The sequence below is a fragment of the Trichomycterus rosablanca genome, unplaced genomic scaffold (assembly GCF_030014385.1).
Source record: "Trichomycterus rosablanca isolate fTriRos1 unplaced genomic scaffold, fTriRos1.hap1 scaffold_349, whole genome shotgun sequence".
Lineage (NCBI taxonomy): Eukaryota > Metazoa > Chordata > Actinopteri > Siluriformes > Trichomycteridae > Trichomycterus > Trichomycterus rosablanca.
The window spans coordinates 15,163-27,559 of NW_026947177.1; the positions used below are offsets into that span (position 1 = coordinate 15,163).

General features: G+C 51.4%; 31 non-coding genes across 31 annotated transcripts; all 31 read right to left on the reverse strand.

Moving 5' to 3' along the window:
* Positions 1 to 59: 59 nt before the first annotated feature.
* LOC134307815 (U2 spliceosomal RNA) lies at positions 60 to 250 on the reverse strand. The gene has a single exon (XR_010010178.1). It is a non-coding gene; the product is annotated as a U2 spliceosomal RNA (small nuclear RNA).
* Positions 251 to 367: 117 nt separating this feature from the next.
* On the reverse strand, positions 368 to 482 carry LOC134307795 (U5 spliceosomal RNA). The gene has a single exon (XR_010010159.1). It is a non-coding gene; the product is annotated as a U5 spliceosomal RNA (small nuclear RNA).
* A 379-nt stretch (positions 483 to 861) lies between these two features.
* On the reverse strand, positions 862 to 1,052 carry LOC134307833 (U2 spliceosomal RNA). Its single transcript, XR_010010194.1, has one exon. It is a non-coding gene; the product is annotated as a U2 spliceosomal RNA (small nuclear RNA).
* A 117-nt stretch (positions 1,053 to 1,169) lies between these two features.
* On the reverse strand, positions 1,170 to 1,284 carry LOC134307797 (U5 spliceosomal RNA). Its single transcript, XR_010010161.1, has one exon. It is a non-coding gene; the product is annotated as a U5 spliceosomal RNA (small nuclear RNA).
* Positions 1,285 to 1,663: 379 nt separating this feature from the next.
* LOC134307836 (U2 spliceosomal RNA) lies at positions 1,664 to 1,854 on the reverse strand. The gene has a single exon (XR_010010197.1). It is a non-coding gene; the product is annotated as a U2 spliceosomal RNA (small nuclear RNA).
* A 117-nt stretch (positions 1,855 to 1,971) lies between these two features.
* Positions 1,972 to 2,086, reverse strand: LOC134307798 (U5 spliceosomal RNA). Its single transcript, XR_010010162.1, has one exon. It is a non-coding gene; the product is annotated as a U5 spliceosomal RNA (small nuclear RNA).
* A 379-nt stretch (positions 2,087 to 2,465) lies between these two features.
* On the reverse strand, positions 2,466 to 2,656 carry LOC134307835 (U2 spliceosomal RNA). The gene has a single exon (XR_010010196.1). It is a non-coding gene; the product is annotated as a U2 spliceosomal RNA (small nuclear RNA).
* Positions 2,657 to 2,773: 117 nt separating this feature from the next.
* On the reverse strand, positions 2,774 to 2,888 carry LOC134307799 (U5 spliceosomal RNA). The gene has a single exon (XR_010010163.1). It is a non-coding gene; the product is annotated as a U5 spliceosomal RNA (small nuclear RNA).
* A 379-nt stretch (positions 2,889 to 3,267) lies between these two features.
* LOC134307841 (U2 spliceosomal RNA) lies at positions 3,268 to 3,458 on the reverse strand. Its single transcript, XR_010010202.1, has one exon. It is a non-coding gene; the product is annotated as a U2 spliceosomal RNA (small nuclear RNA).
* Positions 3,459 to 3,575: 117 nt separating this feature from the next.
* On the reverse strand, positions 3,576 to 3,690 carry LOC134307800 (U5 spliceosomal RNA). The gene has a single exon (XR_010010164.1). It is a non-coding gene; the product is annotated as a U5 spliceosomal RNA (small nuclear RNA).
* Positions 3,691 to 4,069: 379 nt separating this feature from the next.
* LOC134307816 (U2 spliceosomal RNA) lies at positions 4,070 to 4,260 on the reverse strand. The gene has a single exon (XR_010010179.1). It is a non-coding gene; the product is annotated as a U2 spliceosomal RNA (small nuclear RNA).
* A 117-nt stretch (positions 4,261 to 4,377) lies between these two features.
* Positions 4,378 to 4,492, reverse strand: LOC134307801 (U5 spliceosomal RNA). Its single transcript, XR_010010165.1, has one exon. It is a non-coding gene; the product is annotated as a U5 spliceosomal RNA (small nuclear RNA).
* Positions 4,493 to 4,871: 379 nt separating this feature from the next.
* LOC134307834 (U2 spliceosomal RNA) lies at positions 4,872 to 5,062 on the reverse strand. Its single transcript, XR_010010195.1, has one exon. It is a non-coding gene; the product is annotated as a U2 spliceosomal RNA (small nuclear RNA).
* Positions 5,063 to 5,179: 117 nt separating this feature from the next.
* On the reverse strand, positions 5,180 to 5,294 carry LOC134307802 (U5 spliceosomal RNA). Its single transcript, XR_010010166.1, has one exon. It is a non-coding gene; the product is annotated as a U5 spliceosomal RNA (small nuclear RNA).
* Positions 5,295 to 5,673: 379 nt separating this feature from the next.
* LOC134307842 (U2 spliceosomal RNA) lies at positions 5,674 to 5,864 on the reverse strand. Its single transcript, XR_010010203.1, has one exon. It is a non-coding gene; the product is annotated as a U2 spliceosomal RNA (small nuclear RNA).
* A 117-nt stretch (positions 5,865 to 5,981) lies between these two features.
* Positions 5,982 to 6,096, reverse strand: LOC134307812 (U5 spliceosomal RNA). Its single transcript, XR_010010175.1, has one exon. It is a non-coding gene; the product is annotated as a U5 spliceosomal RNA (small nuclear RNA).
* Positions 6,097 to 6,475: 379 nt separating this feature from the next.
* Positions 6,476 to 6,666, reverse strand: LOC134307817 (U2 spliceosomal RNA). Its single transcript, XR_010010180.1, has one exon. It is a non-coding gene; the product is annotated as a U2 spliceosomal RNA (small nuclear RNA).
* A 117-nt stretch (positions 6,667 to 6,783) lies between these two features.
* On the reverse strand, positions 6,784 to 6,898 carry LOC134307803 (U5 spliceosomal RNA). The gene has a single exon (XR_010010167.1). It is a non-coding gene; the product is annotated as a U5 spliceosomal RNA (small nuclear RNA).
* A 380-nt stretch (positions 6,899 to 7,278) lies between these two features.
* Positions 7,279 to 7,469, reverse strand: LOC134307818 (U2 spliceosomal RNA). The gene has a single exon (XR_010010181.1). It is a non-coding gene; the product is annotated as a U2 spliceosomal RNA (small nuclear RNA).
* Positions 7,470 to 7,586: 117 nt separating this feature from the next.
* LOC134307804 (U5 spliceosomal RNA) lies at positions 7,587 to 7,701 on the reverse strand. Its single transcript, XR_010010168.1, has one exon. It is a non-coding gene; the product is annotated as a U5 spliceosomal RNA (small nuclear RNA).
* Positions 7,702 to 8,080: 379 nt separating this feature from the next.
* Positions 8,081 to 8,271, reverse strand: LOC134307819 (U2 spliceosomal RNA). Its single transcript, XR_010010182.1, has one exon. It is a non-coding gene; the product is annotated as a U2 spliceosomal RNA (small nuclear RNA).
* Positions 8,272 to 8,388: 117 nt separating this feature from the next.
* On the reverse strand, positions 8,389 to 8,503 carry LOC134307805 (U5 spliceosomal RNA). Its single transcript, XR_010010169.1, has one exon. It is a non-coding gene; the product is annotated as a U5 spliceosomal RNA (small nuclear RNA).
* A 379-nt stretch (positions 8,504 to 8,882) lies between these two features.
* Positions 8,883 to 9,073, reverse strand: LOC134307820 (U2 spliceosomal RNA). Its single transcript, XR_010010183.1, has one exon. It is a non-coding gene; the product is annotated as a U2 spliceosomal RNA (small nuclear RNA).
* Positions 9,074 to 9,190: 117 nt separating this feature from the next.
* On the reverse strand, positions 9,191 to 9,305 carry LOC134307806 (U5 spliceosomal RNA). Its single transcript, XR_010010170.1, has one exon. It is a non-coding gene; the product is annotated as a U5 spliceosomal RNA (small nuclear RNA).
* A 379-nt stretch (positions 9,306 to 9,684) lies between these two features.
* On the reverse strand, positions 9,685 to 9,875 carry LOC134307843 (U2 spliceosomal RNA). The gene has a single exon (XR_010010204.1). It is a non-coding gene; the product is annotated as a U2 spliceosomal RNA (small nuclear RNA).
* Positions 9,876 to 9,992: 117 nt separating this feature from the next.
* Positions 9,993 to 10,107, reverse strand: LOC134307808 (U5 spliceosomal RNA). The gene has a single exon (XR_010010172.1). It is a non-coding gene; the product is annotated as a U5 spliceosomal RNA (small nuclear RNA).
* Positions 10,108 to 10,486: 379 nt separating this feature from the next.
* LOC134307823 (U2 spliceosomal RNA) lies at positions 10,487 to 10,677 on the reverse strand. The gene has a single exon (XR_010010185.1). It is a non-coding gene; the product is annotated as a U2 spliceosomal RNA (small nuclear RNA).
* A 117-nt stretch (positions 10,678 to 10,794) lies between these two features.
* On the reverse strand, positions 10,795 to 10,909 carry LOC134307809 (U5 spliceosomal RNA). The gene has a single exon (XR_010010173.1). It is a non-coding gene; the product is annotated as a U5 spliceosomal RNA (small nuclear RNA).
* Positions 10,910 to 11,288: 379 nt separating this feature from the next.
* LOC134307824 (U2 spliceosomal RNA) lies at positions 11,289 to 11,479 on the reverse strand. The gene has a single exon (XR_010010186.1). It is a non-coding gene; the product is annotated as a U2 spliceosomal RNA (small nuclear RNA).
* Positions 11,480 to 11,596: 117 nt separating this feature from the next.
* On the reverse strand, positions 11,597 to 11,711 carry LOC134307810 (U5 spliceosomal RNA). Its single transcript, XR_010010174.1, has one exon. It is a non-coding gene; the product is annotated as a U5 spliceosomal RNA (small nuclear RNA).
* A 379-nt stretch (positions 11,712 to 12,090) lies between these two features.
* LOC134307825 (U2 spliceosomal RNA) lies at positions 12,091 to 12,281 on the reverse strand. The gene has a single exon (XR_010010187.1). It is a non-coding gene; the product is annotated as a U2 spliceosomal RNA (small nuclear RNA).
* Positions 12,282 to 12,397: the final 116 nt, after the last annotated feature.

Sequence of the window (12,397 nt, forward strand, 5' to 3'; positions counted from 1 at the left end):
GCTTTCCAGCAGGGGCCAGTCACCAGCATTCGTCAATTACTCTTTCGTTTGACCGTTTATGAGGGTGCACCGTGCCAGGAGGCAATGCAATACCTGGTCGATGCGTGGAGTGGACTGAGCAAGCCCCTCTTCCGACTCCCAGGCCTAAAAATCCATTTAATATATGGTCCTCGGGTAGAGGACGTATCAGATATTAAACTGATAAGAACAGATACTACACTTGATCTTAGCCAAAAGGCCGAGAAGCGATAACCTGAAATAGGCGCCGGGCCACGGGCCCTACCTTTTGAGGATCCGGACTAGTGGACGGCGCTGACCGGCCGCCTTCACGCCCACACACCTTCTGTCATTCCACCAGCAAAAGAGCAGCTTTGCAAAGACAAAGCCTTCAAAAAATAAGTTGAACTTGTCAACGTTCCTCTCCACGGAAATCTTTAGTAAAAGGCGAAAGATTTGTACGTGAATGAAGAGAAACTCCAGCCCTGCTCGCCGGTCGCCCAGGCCTCCGTAGGCCACCGGCCGCTCAAGGAAGAGGGCTCGAGGTAGAGCGACGAAAACCTGCAGCAAAAGCGCCCTTGGGTCGTCGGGTGGGTGACGAGGCAGCACAGCCTTTGCCTGGAGAAACACAGGGTGGGGGAAAATTAAGTCTTTCGCCTTTTTTTTTTTTTTTTTTTTTTTTTTAAGTAAAATGGAGGGAAAATGAAAAAGCGGGAAAAGCGGGACTCCCTAGCGCAAAAGGACCGAGGAAACCCCAGGCCTAGGCTAGGCAAAGGTCTAAGGCGCCGTACCCCTAATCCCAACAGCTTTCCAGCAGGGGCCAGTCACCAGCATTCGTCAATTACTCTTTCGTTTGACCGTTTATGAGGGTGCACCGTGACAGGAGGCAATGCAATACCTGGTCGATGCGTGGAGTGGACGGAGCAAGCCCCTCTTCCGACTCCCAGGCCTAAAAATCCATTTAATATATGGTCCTCGGGTAGAGGACGTATCAGATATTAAACTGATAAGAACAGATACTACACTTGATCTTAGCCAAAAGGCCGAGAAGCGATAACCTGAAATAGGCGCCGGGCCACTGGCCCTACCTTTTGAGGATCCGGACTAGTGGACGGCGCTGACCGGCCGCCTTCACGCCCACACACCTTCTGTCATTCCACCAGCAAAAGAGCAGCTTTGCAAAGACAAAGCCTTCAAAAAATAAGTTGAACTTGTCAACGTTCCTCTCCACGGAAATCTTTAGTAAAAGGCGAAAGATTTGTACGTGAATGAAGAGAAACTCCAGCCCTGCTCGCCGGTCGCCCAGGCCTCCGTAGGCCACCGGCCGCTCAAGGAAGAGGGCTCGAGGTAGAGCGACGAAAACCTGCAGCAAAAGCGCCCTTGGGTCGTCGGGTGGGTGACGAGGCAGCACAGCCTTTGCCTGGAGAAACACAGGGTGGGGGAAAATTAAGTCTTTCGCCTTTTTTTTTTTTTTTTTTTTTTTTTTAAGTAAAATGGAGGGAAAATGAAAAAGCGGGAAAAGCGGGACTCCCTAGCGCAAAAGGACCGAGGAAACCCCGGGCCTAGGCTAGGCAAAGGTCTAAGGCGCCGTACCCCTAATCCCAACAGCTTTCCAGCAGGGGCCAGTCACCAGCATTCGTCAATTACTCTTTCGTTTGACCGTTTATGAGGGTGCACCGTGCCAGGAGGCAATGCAATACCTGGTCGATGCGTGGAGTGGACTGAGCAAGCCCCTCTTCCGACTCCCAGGCCTAAAAATCCATTTAATATATGGTCCTCGGGTAGAGAACGTATCAGATATTAAACTGATAAGAACAGATACTACACTTGATCTTAGCCAAAAGGCCGAGAAGCGATAACCTGAAATAGGCGCCGGGCCACTGGCCCTACCTTTTGAGGATCCGGACTAGTGGACGGCGCTGACCGGCCGCCTTCACGCCCACACACCTTCTGTCATTCCACCAGCAAAAGAGCAGCTTTGCAAAGACAAAGCCTTCAAAAAATAAGTTGAACTTGTCAACGTTCCTCTCCACGGAAATCTTTAGTAAAAGGCGAAAGATTTGTACGTGAATGAAGAGAAACTCCAGCCCTGCTCGCCGGTCGCCCAGGCCTCCGTAGGCCACCGGCCGCTCAAGGAAGAGGGCTCGAGGTAGAGCGACGAAAACCTGCAGCAAAAGCGCCCTTGGGTCGTCGGGTGGGTGACGAGGCAGCACAGCCTTTGCCTGGAGAAACACAGGGTGGGGGAAAATTAAGTCTTTCGCCTTTTTTTTTTTTTTTTTTTTTTTTTTAAGTAAAATGGAGGGAAAATGAAAAAGCGGGAAAAGCGGGACTCCCTAGCGCAAAAGGACCGAGGAAACCCCAGGCCTAGGCTAGGCAAAGGTCTAAGGCGCCGTACCCCTAATCCCAACAGCTTTCCAGCAGGGGCCAGTCACCAGCATTCGTCAATTACTCTTTCGTTTGACCGTTTATGAGGGTGCACCGTGACAGGAGGCAATGCAATACCTGGTCGATGCGTGGAGTGGACGGAGCAAGCCCCTCTTCCGACTCCCAGGCCTAAAAATCCATTTAATATATGGTCCTCGGGTAGAGGACGTATCAGATATTAAACTGATAAGAACAGATACTACACTTGATCTTAGCCAAAAGGCCGAGAAGCGATAACCTGAAATAGGCGCCGGGCCACTGGCCCTACCTTTTGAGGATCCGGACTAGTGGACGGCGCTGACCGGCCGCCTTCACGCCCACACACCTTCTGTCATTCCACCAGCAAAAGAGCAGCTTTGCAAAGACAAAGCCTTCAAAAAATAAGTTGAACTTGTCAACGTTCCTCTCCACGGAAATCTTTAGTAAAAGGCGAAAGATTTGTACGTGAATGAAGAGAAACTCCAGCCCTGCTCGCCGGTCGCCCAGGCCTCCGTAGGCCACCGGCCGCTCAAGGAAGAGGGCTCGAGGTAGAGCGACGAAAACCTGCAGCAAAAGCGCCCTTGGGTCGTCGGGTGGGTGACGAGGCAGCACAGCCTTTGCCTGGAGAAACACAGGGTGGGGGAAAATTAAGTCTTTCGCCTTTTTTTTTTTTTTTTTTTTTTTTTTAAGTAAAATGGAGGGAAAATGAAAAAGCGGGAAAAGCGGGACTCCCTAGCGCAAAAGGACCGAGGAAACCCCGGGCCTAGGCTAGGCAAAGGTCTAAGGCGCCGTACCCCTAATCCCAACAGCTTTCCAGCAGGGGCCAGTCACCAGCATTCGTCAATTACTCTTTCGTTTGACCGTTTATGAGGGTGCACCGTGACAGGAGGCAATGCAATACCTGGTCGATGCGTGGAGTGGACTGAGCAAGCCCCTCTTCCGACTCCCAGGCCTAAAAATCCATTTAATATATGGTCCTCGGGTAGAGGACGTATCAGATATTAAACTGATAAGAACAGATACTACACTTGATCTTAGCCAAAAGGCCGAGAAGCGATAACCTGAAATAGGCGCCGGGCCACGGGCCCTACCTTTTGAGGATCCGGACTAGTGGACGGCGCTGACCGGCCGCCTTCACGCCCACACACCTTCTGTCATTCCACCAGCAAAAGAGCAGCTTTGCAAAGACAAAGCCTTCAAAAAATAAGTTGAACTTGTCAACGTTCCTCTCCACGGAAATCTTTAGTAAAAGGCGAAAGATTTGTACGTGAATGAAGAGAAACTCCAGCCCTGCTCGCCGGTCGCCCAGGCCTCCGTAGGCCACCGGCCGCTCAAGGAAGAGGGCTCGAGGTAGAGCGACGAAAACCTGCAGCAAAAGCGCCCTTGGGTCGTCGGGTGGGTGACGAGGCAGCACAGCCTTTGCCTGGAGAAACACAGGGTGGGGGAAAATTAAGTCTTTCGCCTTTTTTTTTTTTTTTTTTTTTTTTTTAAGTAAAATGGAGGGAAAATGAAAAAGCGGGAAAAGCGGGACTCCCTAGCGCAAAAGGACCGAGGAAACCCCGGGCCTAGGCTAGGCAAAGGTCTAAGGCGCCGTACCCCTAATCCCAACAGCTTTCCAGCAGGGGCCAGTCACCAGCATTCGTCAATTACTCTTTCGTTTGACCGTTTATGAGGGTGCACCGTGCCAGGAGGCAATGCAATACCTGGTCGATGCGTGGAGTGGACTGAGCAAGCCCCTCTTCCGACTCCCAGGCCTAAAAATCCATTTAATATATGGTCCTCGGGTAGAGGACGTATCAGATATTAAACTGATAAGAACAGATACTACACTTGATCTTAGCCAAAAGGCCGAGAAGCGATAACCTGAAATAGGCGCCGGGCCACGGGCCCTACCTTTTGAGGATCCGGACTAGTGGACGGCGCTGACCGGCCGCCTTCACGCCCACACACCTTCTGTCATTCCACCAGCAAAAGAGCAGCTTTGCAAAGACAAAGCCTTCAAAAAATAAGTTGAACTTGTCAACGTTCCTCTCCACGGAAATCTTTAGTAAAAGGCGAAAGATTTGTACGTGAATGAAGAGAAACTCCAGCCCTGCTCGCCGGTCGCCCAGGCCTCCGTAGGCCACCGGCCGCTCAAGGAAGAGGGCTCGAGGTAGAGCGACGAAAACCTGCAGCAAAAGCGCCCTTGGGTCGTCGGGTGGGTGACGAGGCAGCACAGCCTTTGCCTGGAGAAACACAGGGTGGGGGAAAATTAAGTCTTTCGCCTTTTTTTTTTTTTTTTTTTTTTTTTTAAGTAAAATGGAGGGAAAATGAAAAAGCGGGAAAAGCGGGACTCCCTAGCGCAAAAGGACCGAGGAAACCCCAGGCCTAGGCTAGGCAAAGGTCTAAGGCGCCGTACCCCTAATCCCAACAGCTTTCCAGCAGGGGCCAGTCACCAGCATTCGTCAATTACTCTTTCGTTTGACCGTTTATGAGGGTGCACCGTGACAGGAGGCAATGCAATACCTGGTCGATGCGTGGAGTGGACGGAGCAAGCCCCTCTTCCGACTCCCAGGCCTAAAAATCCATTTAATATATGGTCCTCGGATAGAGGACGTATCAGATATTAAACTGATAAGAACAGATACTACACTTGATCTTAGCCAAAAGGCCGAGAAGCGATAACCTGAAATAGGCGCCGGGCCACTGGCCCTACCTTTTGAGGATCCGGACTAGTGGACGGCGCTGACCGGCCGCCTTCACGCCCACACACCTTCTGTCATTCCACCAGCAAAAGAGCAGCTTTGCAAAGACAAAGCCTTCAAAAAATAAGTTGAACTTGTCAACGTTCCTCTCCACGGAAATCTTTAGTAAAAGGCGAAAGATTTGTACGTGAATGAAGAGAAACTCCAGCCCTGCTCGCCGGTCGCCCAGGCCTCCGTAGGCCACCGGCCGCTCAAGGAAGAGGGCTCGAGGTAGAGCGACGAAAACCTGCAGCAAAAGCGCCCTTGGGTCGTCGGGTGGGTGACGAGGCAGCACAGCCTTTGCCTGGAGAAACACAGGGTGGGGGAAAATTAAGTCTTTCGCCTTTTTTTTTTTTTTTTTTTTTTTTTTAAGTAAAATGGAGGGAAAATGAAAAAGCGGGAAAAGCGGGACTCCCTAGCGCAAAAGGACCGAGGAAACCCCGGGCCTAGGCTAGGCAAAGGTCTAAGGCGCCGTACCCCTAATCCCAACAGCTTTCCAGCAGGGGCCAGTCACCAGCATTCGTCAATTACTCTTTCGTTTGACCGTTTATGAGGGTGCACCGTGACAGGAGGCAATGCAATACCTGGTCGATGCGTGGAGTGGACTGAGCAAGCCCCTCTTCCGACTCCCAGGCCTAAAAATCCATTTAATATATGGTCCTCGGGTAGAGGACGTATCAGATATTAAACTGATAAGAACAGATACTACACTTGATCTTAGCCAAAAGGCCGAGAAGCGATAACCTGAAATAGGCGCCGGGCCACGGGCCCTACCTTTTGAGGATCCGGACTAGTGGACGGCGCTGACCGGCCGCCTTCACGCCCACACACCTTCTGTCATTCCACCAGCAAAAGAGCAGCTTTGCAAAGACAAAGCCTTCAAAAAATAAGTTGAACTTGTCAACGTTCCTCTCCACGGAAATCTTTAGTAAAAGGCGAAATATTTGTACGTGAATGAAGAGAAACTCCAGCCCTGCTCGCCGGTCGCCCAGGCCTCCGTAGGCCACCGGCCGCTCAAGGAAGAGGGCTCGAGGTAGAGCGACGAAAACCTGCAGCAAAAGCGCCCTTGGGTCGTCGGGTGGGTGACGAGGCAGCACAGCCTTTGCCTGGAGAAACACAGGGTGGGGGAAAATTAAGTCTTTCGCCTTTTTTTTTTTTTTTTTTTTTTTTTTAAGTAAAATGGAGGGAAAATGAAAAAGCGGGAAAAGCGGGACTCCCTAGCGCAAAAGGACCGAGGAAACCCCGGGCCTAGGCTAGGCAAAGGTCTAAGGCGCCGTACCCCTAATCCCAACAGCTTTCCAGCAGGGGCCAGTCACCAGCATTCGTCAATTACTCTTTCGTTTGACCGTTTATGAGGGTGCACCGTGCCAGGAGGCAATGCAATACCTGGTCGATGCGTGGAGTGGACTGAGCAAGCCCCTCTTCCGACTCCCAGGCCTAAAAATCCATTTAATATATGGTCCTCGGGTAGAGGACGTATCAGATATTAAACTGATAAGAACAGATACTACACTTGATCTTAGCCAAAAGGCCGAGAAGCGATAACCTGAAATAGGCGCCGGGCCACGGGCCCTACCTTTTGAGGATCCGGACTAGTGGACGGCGCTGACCGGCCGCCTTCACGCCCACACACCTTCTGTCATTCCACCAGCAAAAGAGCAGCTTTGCAAAGACAAAGCCTTCAAAAAATAAGTTGAACTTGTCAACGTTCCTCTCCACGGAAATCTTTAGTAAAAGGCGAAAGATTTGTACGTGAATGAAGAGAAACTCCAGCCCTGCTCGCCGGTCGCCCAGGCCTCCGTAGGCCACCGGCCGCTCAAGGAAGAGGGCTCGAGGTAGAGCGACGAAAACCTGCAGCAAAAGCGCCCTTGGGTCGTCGGGTGGGTGACGAGGCAGCACAGCCTTTGCCTGGAGAAACACAGGGTGGGGGAAAATTAAGTCTTTCGCCTTTTTTTTTTTTTTTTTTTTTTTTTTTAAGTAAAATGGAGGGAAAATGAAAAAGCGGGAAAAGCGGGACTCCCTAGCGCAAAAGGACCGAGGAAACCCCGGGCCTAGGCTAGGCAAAGGTCTAAGGCGCCGTACCCCTAATCCCAACAGCTTTCCAGCAGGGGCCAGTCACCAGCATTCGTCAATTACTCTTTCGTTTGACCGTTTATGAGGGTGCACCGTGCCAGGAGGCAATGCAATACCTGGTCGATGCGTGGAGTGGACTGAGCAAGCCCCTCTTCCGACTCCCAGGCCTAAAAATCCATTTAATATATGGTCCTCGGGTAGAGGACGTATCAGATATTAAACTGATAAGAACAGATACTACACTTGATCTTAGCCAAAAGGCCGAGAAGCGATAACCTGAAATAGGCGCCGGGCCACGGGCCCTACCTTTTGAGGATCCGGACTAGTGGACGGCGCTGACCGGCCGCCTTCACGCCCACACACCTTCTGTCATTCCACCAGCAAAAGAGCAGCTTTGCAAAGACAAAGCCTTCAAAAAATAAGTTGAACTTGTCAACGTTCCTCTCCACGGAAATCTTTAGTAAAAGGCGAAAGATTTGTACGTGAATGAAGAGAAACTCCAGCCCTGCTCGCCGGTCGCCCAGGCCTCCGTAGGCCACCGGCCGCTCAAGGAAGAGGGCTCGAGGTAGAGCGACGAAAACCTGCAGCAAAAGCGCCCTTGGGTCGTCGGGTGGGTGACGAGGCAGCACAGCCTTTGCCTGGAGAAACACAGGGTGGGGGAAAATTAAGTCTTTCGCCTTTTTTTTTTTTTTTTTTTTTTTTTTAAGTAAAATGGAGGGAAAATGAAAAAGCGGGAAAAGCGGGACTCCCTAGCGCAAAAGGACCGAGGAAACCCCGGGCCTAGGCTAGGCAAAGGTCTAAGGCGCCGTACCCCTAATCCCAACAGCTTTCCAGCAGGGGCCAGTCACCAGCATTCGTCAATTACTCTTTCGTTTGACCGTTTATGAGGGTGCACCGTGCCAGGAGGCAATGCAATACCTGGTCGATGCGTGGAGTGGACTGAGCAAGCCCCTCTTCCGACTCCCAGGCCTAAAAATCCATTTAATATATGGTCCTCGGGTAGAGGACGTATCAGATATTAAACTGATAAGAACAGATACTACACTTGATCTTAGCCAAAAGGCCGAGAAGCGATAACCTGAAATAGGCGCCGGGCCACGGGCCCTACCTTTTGAGGATCCGGACTAGTGGACGGCGCTGACCGGCCGCCTTCACGCCCACACACCTTCTGTCATTCCACCAGCAAAAGAGCAGCTTTGCAAAGACAAAGCCTTCAAAAAATAAGTTGAACTTGTCAACGTTCCTCTCCACGGAAATCTTTAGTAAAAGGCGAAAGATTTGTACGTGAATGAAGAGAAACTCCAGCCCTGCTCGCCGGTCGCCCAGGCCTCCGTAGGCCACCGGCCGCTCAAGGAAGAGGGCTCGAGGTAGAGCGACGAAAACCTGCAGCAAAAGCGCCCTTGGGTCGTCGGGTGGGTGACGAGGCAGCACAGCCTTTGCCTGGAGAAACACAGGGTGGGGGAAAATTAAGTCTTTCGCCTTTTTTTTTTTTTTTTTTTTTTTTTTAAGTAAAATGGAGGGAAAATGAAAAAGCGGGAAAAGCGGGACTCCCTAGCGCAAAAGGACCGAGGAAACCCCGGGCCTAGGCTAGGCAAAGGTCTAAGGCGCCGTACCCCTAATCCCAACAGCTTTCCAGCAGGGGCCAGTCACCAGCATTCGTCAATTACTCTTTCGTTTGACCGTTTATGAGGGTGCACCGTGCCAGGAGGCAATGCAATACCTGGTCGATGCGTGGAGTGGACTGAGCAAGCCCCTCTTCCGACTCCCAGGCCTAAAAATCCATTTAATATATGGTCCTCGGGTAGAGGACGTATCAGATATTAAACTGATAAGAACAGATACTACACTTGATCTTAGCCAAAAGGCCGAGAAGCGATAACCTGAAATAGGCGCCGGGCCACGGGCCCTACCTTTTGAGGATCCGGACTAGTGGACGGCGCTGACCGGCCGCCTTCACGCCCACACACCTTCTGTCATTCCACCAGCAAAAGAGCAGCTTTGCAAAGACAAAGCCTTCAAAAAATAAGTTGAACTTGTCAACGTTCCTCTCCACGGAAATCTTTAGTAAAAGGCGAAAGATTTGTACGTGAATGAAGAGAAACTCCAGCCCTGCTCGCCGGTCGCCCAGGCCTCCGTAGGCCACCGGCCGCTCAAGGAAGAGGGCTCGAGGTAGAGCGACGAAAACCTGCAGCAAAAGCGCCCTTGGGTCGTCGGGTGGGTGACGAGGCAGCACAGCCTTTGCCTGGAGAAACACAGGGTGGGGGAAAATTAAGTCTTTCGCCTTTTTTTTTTTTTTTTTTTTTTTTTTAAGTAAAATGGAGGGAAAATGAAAAAGCGGGAAAAGCGGGACTCCCTAGCGCAAAAGGACCGAGGAAACCCCGGGCCTAGGCTAGGCAAAGGTCTAAGGCGCCGTACCCCTAATCCCAACAGCTTTCCAGCAGGGGCCAGTCACCAGCATTCGTCAATTACTCTTTCGTTTGACCGTTTATGAGGGTGCACCGTGACAGGAGGCAATGCAATACCTGGTCGATGCGTGGAGTGGACTGAGCAAGCCCCTCTTCCGACTCCCAGGCCTAAAAATCCATTTAATATATGGTCCTCGGGTAGAGGACGTATCAGATATTAAACTGATAAGAACAGATACTACACTTGATCTTAGCCAAAAGGCCGAGAAGCGATAACCTGAAATAGGCGCCGGGCCACGGGCCCTACCTTTTGAGGATCCGGACTAGTGGACGGCGCTGACCGGCCGCCTTCACGCCCACACACCTTCTGTCATTCCACCAGCAAAAGAGCAGCTTTGCAAAGACAAAGCCTTCAAAAAATAAGTTGAACTTGTCAACGTTCCTCTCCACGGAAATCTTTAGTAAAAGGCGAAAGATTTGTACGTGAATGAAGAGAAACTCCAGCCCTGCTCGCCGGTCGCCCAGGCCTCCGTAGGCCACCGGCCGCTCAAGGAAGAGGGCTCGAGGTAGAGCGACGAAAACCTGCAGCAAAAGCGCCCTTGGGTCGTCGGGTGGGTGACGAGGCAGCACAGCCTTTGCCTGGAGAAACACAGGGTGGGGGAAAATTAAGTCTTTCGCCTTTTTTTTTTTTTTTTTTTTTTTTTTAAGTAAAATGGAGGGAAAATGAAAAAGCGGGAAAAGCGGGACTCCCTAGCGCAAAAGGACCGAGGAAACCCCGGGCCTAGGCTAGGCAAAGGTCTAAGGCGCCGTACCCCTAATCCCAACAGCTTTCCAGCAGGGGCCAGTCACCAGCATTCGTCAATTACTCTTTCGTTTGACCGTTTATGAGGGTGCACCGTGCCAGGAGGCAATGCAATACCTGGTCGATGCGTGGAGTGGACTGAGCAAGCCCCTCTTCCGACTCCCAGGCCTAAAAATCCATTTAATATATGGTCCTCGGGTAGAGGACGTATCAGATATTAAACTGATAAGAACAGATACTACACTTGATCTTAGCCAAAAGGCCGAGAAGCGATAACCTGAAATAGGCGCCGGGCCACGGGCCCTACCTTTTGAGGATCCGGACTAGTGGACGGCGCTGACCGGCCGCCTTCACGCCCACACACCTTCTGTCATTCCACCAGCAAAAGAGCAGCTTTGCAAAGACAAAGCCTTCAAAAAATAAGTTGAACTTGTCAACGTTCCTCTCCACGGAAATCTTTAGTAAAAGGCGAAAGATTTGTACGTGAATGAAGAGAAACTCCAGCCCTGCTCGCCGGTCGCCCAGGCCTCCGTAGGCCACCGGCCGCTCAAGGAAGAGGGCTCGAGGTAGAGCGACGAAAACCTGCAGCAAAAGCGCCCTTGGGTCGTCGGGTGGGTGACGAGGCAGCACAGCCTTTGCCTGGAGAAACACAGGGTGGGGGAAAATTAAGTCTTTCGCCTTTTTTTTTTTTTTTTTTTTTTTTTTAAGTAAAATGGAGGGAAAATGAAAAAGCGGGAAAAGCGGGACTCCCTAGCGCAAAAGGACCGAGGAAACCCCGGGCCTAGGCTAGGCAAAGGTCTAAGGCGCCGTACCCCTAATCCCAACAGCTTTCCAGCAGGGGCCAGTCACCAGCATTCGTCAATTACTCTTTCGTTTGACCGTTTATGAGGGTGCACCGTGCCAGGAGGCAATGCAATACCTGGTCGATGCGTGGAGTGGACTGAGCAAGCCCCTCTTCCGACTCCCAGGCCTAAAAATCCATTTAATATATGGTCCTCGGGTAGAGGACGTATCAGATATTAAACTGATAAGAACAGATACTACACTTGATCTTAGCCAAAAGGCCGAGAAGCGATAACCTGAAATAGGCGCCGGGCCACGGGCCCTACCTTTTGAGGATCCGGACTAGTGGACGGCGCTGACCGGCCGCCTTCACGCCCACACACCTTCTGTCATTCCACCAGCAAAAGAGCAGCTTTGCAAAGACAAAGCCTTCAAAAAATAAGTTGAACTTGTCAACGTTCCTCTCCACGGAAATCTTTAGTAAAAGGCGAAAGATTTGTACGTGAATGAAGAGAAACTCCAGCCCTGCTCGCCGGTCGCCCAGGCCTCCGTAGGCCACCGGCCGCTCAAGGAAGAGGGCTCGAGGTAGAGCGACGAAAACCTGCAGCAAAAGCGCCCTTGGGTCGTCGGGTGGGTGACGAGGCAGCACAGCCTTTGCCTGGAGAAACACAGGGTGGGGGAAAATTAAGTCTTTCGCCTTTTTTTTTTTTTTTTTTTTTTTTTTAAGTAAAATGGAGGGAAAATGAAAAAGCGGGAAAAGCGGGACTCCCTAGCGCAAAAGGACCGAGGAAACCCCGGGCCTAGGCTAGGCAAAGGTCTAAGGCGCCGTACCCCTAATCCCAACAGCTTTCCAGCAGGGGCCAGTCACCAGCATTCGTCAATTACTCTTTCGTTTGACCGTTTATGAGGGTGCACCGTGCCAGGAGGCAATGCAATACCTGGTCGATGCGTGGAGTGGACTGAGCAAGCCCCTCTTCCGACTCCCAGGCCTAAAAATCCATTTAATATATGGTCCTCGGGTAGAGGACGTATCAGATATTAAACTGATAAGAACAGATACTACACTTGATCTTAGCCAAAAGGCCGAGAAGCGATAACCTGAAATAGGCGCCGGGCCACAGGCCCTACCTTTTGAGGATCCGGACTAGTGGACGGCGCTGACCGGCCGCCTTCACGCCCACACACCTTCTGTCATTCCACCAGCAAAAGAG